Genomic DNA, 5,637 nt, shown 5'->3' with positions numbered 1-5,637 from the left:
CTAAGAAAAGGAAAGCTGCATTTAAAAGAACATTTCTGTTCCGTGAGTCGTCACCTTATCGTGGTGGAGGGGTTTGCGTGCCCCTATGATCCTAGGAGCCATGTTGTCTGGGGCTTCATGCCCCTGGTAGGGTCACCCATGGCAAACGGGTCCTAGGTGAGGGGCCAGACAAAGCACGGCTCATCAGCCCCTTATGATGAAAAAAATTAATGGATCACGTTTTCCCTCGCCCGGACGCGGGTCACCGGGGCCCCCCTCTGGAGCCAGGCCTGGAGGCGGGGCTCGAAGGCGAGCGTCTGGTGGCCGGGCCTTCGCCCATGGGGCCCGGCCGGGCTCAGCCCGAAAAGGAAACGTGGGTCCCCCTTCCCATGGGCTCACCACCTGTGGGAGGGGCCAAAGGGGTCGGGTGCATTGCAAGCTGGGCGGCGGCCAAAGGCAGGGACCTTGGCGGTCTGATCCCCGGCTGCAGAAGCTGGCTCTTGGGACATGGAATGTCACCTCTCTGGCTGGAAAGGAGCCCGAGCTGGTGTGCGAGGCAGAAAAGTTCCGACTAGATATAGTCGGACTTGCCTCCACGCACAGTTTGGGTTCCGGTACAAGCCTTCTCGAGAGGGGCTGGACTCTCTTCCACTCTGGGGTTGCCCACGGTGAGAGGCGTCGAGCAGGTGTGGGTATACTTATTGCCCCCCGGCTGGGCGCCTGCACATTGGGGTTCACCCCGGTGAACGAGAGGGTAGCCTCCCTCCGCCTTCGGGTGGGGGGACGGGTCCTGACTGTTGTTTGTGTCTATGCACCAAACGGCAGCTCAGAGTACCCACCCTTCTTGGAGTCCCTGGAGGAAGTGCTGGAGAGCGCTCCTTCTGGGGACTCCGTCGTTCTACTGGGTGACTTCAATGCTCACGTGGGCAATGACAGTGAGACCTGGAAGGGCGTGATTGGGAGGAACGGCCCCCCCGATCTGAACCCGAGCGGTGTTCTATTGTTGGACTTCTGTGCTCGACACGGATTTTCAATAATGAACACCATGTTCAAACATAAGGGTGTCCATGTGTGCACTTGGCACCAGGACACCCTAGGCCGCAGTTCGATGATCGACTTTGTAGTCGTGTCATCGGATTTGCGGCCGCATGTTTTGGACACTCGGGCGAAGAGAGGGGCGGAGCTGTCAACTGATCACCACCTGGTGGTGGGTTGGCTCCGATGGTGGGGGAAGATGCCGGTCCGACCTGGCAGACCCAAACGTTCTGTGAGGGTCTGCTGGGAACGTCTGGCGGAATCCCCTGTCAGGAAGAGCTTCAACTCCCACCTCCGGCAGAGCTTTTCCCACGTCCCGGGGGAGGCGGGGGACATTGAGTCCGAGTGGACCTTGTTCCGCGCCTCCATTGTTGAGGCGGCCGACCGGAGCTGTGGCCGTAAGGTCATTGGTGCCTGTCGTGGCGGCAATCCCCGAACCCGCTGGTGGACACCGGCGGTAAGGGATGCCGTCAAGCTGAAGAAGGAGTCCTATCGGGCCGTTTTGGCCTGCGGGACTCCGGAGGCAGCTGACAGGTACCGGATGGCCAAGCGGAACGCGGCTTCGGCGGTTGCTGAGGCAAAAACCCGGGCGTGGGAGGAGTTCGGCGAGGCCATGGAGAATGACTTCCGGACGGCTTCGAGGAAATTCTGGTCCACCATCCGGCGTCTCAGGAGGGGGAAGCAGTGCAACGTCAACACTGTTTACAGTGGAGATGGCGTGCTGCTGACCTCGACTCGGGACGTCGTGTGTCGGTGGGGAGAATACTTCGAAGACCTCCTCAATTCCACCGACACGCCTTCCATTGTGGAAGCAGGGCCTGGGGACTCTGAGGCGGACTCTCCAATCTCTGGGGTTGAAGTCACTGAGGTAGTTAAAAAACTCCTCGGTGGCAAGGCCCCGGGGGTGGATGAGATCCGCCCGGATTTCTTAAGGGCTCTGGATGTTGTGGGGCTGTCATGGCTGACACGTCTCTACAGCATCGCGTGGACATCGGGGACAGTGCCTCTGGATTGGCAGACTGGGGTGGTGGTTCCCCTCTTTAAGAAGGGGGACCGGAGGGTGTGTTCCAATTACAGGGGAATTACACTCCTCAGCCTCCCTGGTAAGGTCTATTCAGGGGTGCTGGAGAGGAGGGTCCGTCGGGAGGTCGAACCTCGGATTCAGGAGGAACAGTGTGGCTTTCGTCCTGGCCGTGGAACAGTGGACCAGCTCTTCACCCTCAACAGGATCCTCGAGGGTGCATGGGAGTTCGCCCAACCAGTCCACATGTGTTTTGTGGACTTGGAGAAGGCGTTCGACCGTGTCCCTCGGGAGGTTCTGTGGGGGGTGCTTCGGGAGTACGGGGTACCGAGCCAACTGATAAGGGCGGTTCGGTCCCTGTATCACCGATGCCAGAGTGTGGTCCGCATTTCCGGCAGTAAGTCGGATTCGTTCCCAGTGAGGGTTGGACTCCGCCAAGGCTGCCCTTTGTCACCGATTCTGTTCATAATTTTTATGGACAGAATTTCTAGGTGCAGCCGAGGCGTTGAGGGTGTCCGGTTTGGGGACCTCAGCATCGCGTCTCTGCTTTTTGCAGACGACGTTGTGCTGTTGGCTTCTTCAGGCCGTGATCTCCAGCTCTCACTGGAGCGGTTCGCAGCCGAGTGTGAAGCGGTCGGGATGAGGGTCAGCACCTCCAAATCCGAGTCCATGGTCCTCGATCGGAAAAGGGTGGAATGCCCTCTCCGGATCGGGGATGAGATCCTGCCCCAAGTGGAGGAGTTTAAGTATCTTGGGGTCTTGTTCACGAGTGAGGGGAGGATGGAGCGCGAGATCGACAGGCGGATCGGTGCAGCGTCGGCAGTAATGCGGACTCTGTACCGGTCCGTCGTGGTAAAGAGAGAGCTGAGCCAAAAGGCAAAGCTCTCAATTTACCGGTCGATTTACGCTCCTACCCTCACCTATGGTCACGAGCTATGGGTCGTGACCGAAAGAACGAGATCCCGGATACAAGCGGCCGAAATGAGTTTTCTCCGCAGGATGTCCGGGCTCTCCCTTAGAGATAGGGTGAGAAGTTCGGTCATCCGGGAGAGACTCGGAGTAGAGTCGCTACTCCTCCACGTTGAGAGGAGCCAGATGAGGTGGCTCGGGCATCTCATCAGGATGCCTCCTGGACGCCTCCCTGGGGAGGTGTTCCAGGCATGTCCCACCGGTAGGAGACCCCGGGGACGACCCAGGACGCGCTGGAGAGACTACATCTCTCGGCTGGCCTGGGAACGCCTTGGGATCCCCCGGGATGAGCTAGATGAAGTGGCTGGGGAGAGGGAAGTCTGGGAGTCCCTTCTGAAGCTGCTGCCCCCGCGACCCGACCCCGGATAAGCGGAAGAAGATGGATGGATGGATGGATTTCTGGAGTCCTACTTAAAATATGGATTTATCGCCACAGGTGACTCTGACGCGCCAAGTGCACTCCGCATATGTGGCGAAAGGCTAGCTAACGAGGCAATGAAGCCTTCAAACCTGCTTCGGCACATGGAGACCAAGCATCCTGCATTTAAAGACAAACCTTAACCACTTCGGGTGTCATTGTCTCCGATTACGCCTAGACGGGAACGGCTCATTTCTGAGAAAAGAGCTCGGTGCTCCCACTAATTCAACGTTTTATTCTTATGTGGTTTATATTTGTTTTTATGCCAGTCGTATCATTTTATTTCATCCTATTTATATATATAAATATTTAAATAATAAATATATAAATATATTTATTTATATAAAGGCCGGTCCGCGAAAATATTTCTGACACGTAACCGGTCCGTGGTGCAAAAAAGGTTGGGGACCACTGATCTAGGGGACGGAAAACCCTGATTTTCAAACCCCCACTGCCTTGTGGGTTACCTATTTTCGGGAAAGGCTTTGGGAGACAACCCTGAGGAAAAATTTGGAGTGGAGCCCCAAAGACGGTTGGATAGTCGACGTCGACATCTCTCCGGCAGCTCCTGCAGCTAAACCAGCTCCAAATGTAATGCGCAGCGTTCCCTTGGATCAAGTTGGAGCAGCCGAGAGTGGAGTCATGTTTAATGGGCAACGCATGATCTTCAAAAATTCTGCCCTGGCTAGCGCCCTGGAGACTCCATGGCGCTACCATTGTCTCTTGAGACAGACGGATGCCAGAGGGATAGCCTAACATTAGCTTACATGTAACATCATGCTTGTAAAAGTAAAAACGTACCTTTGTGATTTTTTTGTTTTGATGTGCTCCTTAATGTTCGAAGCGCCGCGACCTCCATAGCTTATCACATCTTAACAAAGAATGCACAAAACCTTCCCCGGGACATCTAATTTACGGATATGTTCCATCAGGCAGGTGGTTACGGACTGTGTTCCGAGTTGTAAGATGACGCTGCTCTCGAGCCATGCCCATCTGAAGCAGTTCCTGATCCCGTTCGATTTGTCTATTTCCCTGGCACGATCCTCGTCTTTTTTCTCTAAGACTTTCGCCATGCTGGCTAAAACCTTTGCTAATTAGTAGGGGTGTAAATCGCGGGTTTTGTCACGATACGATATCATATCGATACAAAGAACCACGATACGATATTTGCCGATATCTTAAAGCCTGCTGTGATTCATTCACAATACATCACGATATAGTGCTCTACGATCGATATTTTTATTTTTATTTTATTTTTTTAAATAAAAAATATAGAACAATATCCTGATTTATAACAATTCATACGCAAAATCAACAAGGTACTGCAAACTCTTTATTTAGGAAATTACAAGAGTATTGTAGTATACAAAGTGCTTATTTTAACACTGAACTTTATCAAATTCCTATATTTTTTCTCATATAAGTAAAGAAAAATGAATATTCTTTCTTTTTTTGTAATACCATTAACTTTAAAGTGCATTACTGAACTATTTATTTACAATAATTTTAATTGTCCGTTGAGCCATCTTTTCTTTGGAATCCAAAGTGCTTCCAAACGAATGACTTGAAGCCCAAAGGTGAGCGAATTTCCTCGTCTTCTTGGACACTAGCCATAGCACCAGCCCAGGAGCCGCGTAGTTGTCGGCTCCCCTTTCACGTGCCTGCTCTGCTCACAACACAACACGCCGCGTACTGCTCCCGGAAAGAGGAAGCAAGCAACAATGAACTGGATTTCAAAATAAAGTCGCGTCTAATGTCCGAGGTCAAACACGGCGATATAAATCGATGTTTACGTTTAGCATCGATGCCAATAAATCGTAGAGCATTATATCGATTAATCGATGTCTATCGATGAATCGTTACACCCCTACTAATTAGGCAAATGAGTAGGCAAATGATGTGACGAAAGTAGCGCCAAAATGCTGCCGAAAATAAGGCGGCTGTTTTCGCAATACTGCTGCCAGCCGCTCCCCCCCATATAAAAAAAAATTCTCAACGGAGCTACACGATTCACGAAAATGATACTCCCGACGGAAAAAAACACAGAAATCCGCGGAAGATTCTCATCCCTGGTGCATGGTAGGACTAACCGGCAGGAACTAACGGGACGGGAAAACAGAGCTGACTGCAGGGGTAGCAACAGAACGATCCGACAGGGAGGACTTAAATACAAGACTGGTAACGAGAGGCAGGTGATGGTGATTACATTGATTAC

Source organism: Syngnathus acus, chromosome 3, assembly GCF_901709675.1.
Source record: "Syngnathus acus chromosome 3, fSynAcu1.2, whole genome shotgun sequence".
NCBI lineage: Eukaryota > Metazoa > Chordata > Actinopteri > Syngnathiformes > Syngnathidae > Syngnathus > Syngnathus acus.
This window is presented reverse-complemented; position numbering follows the sequence as displayed.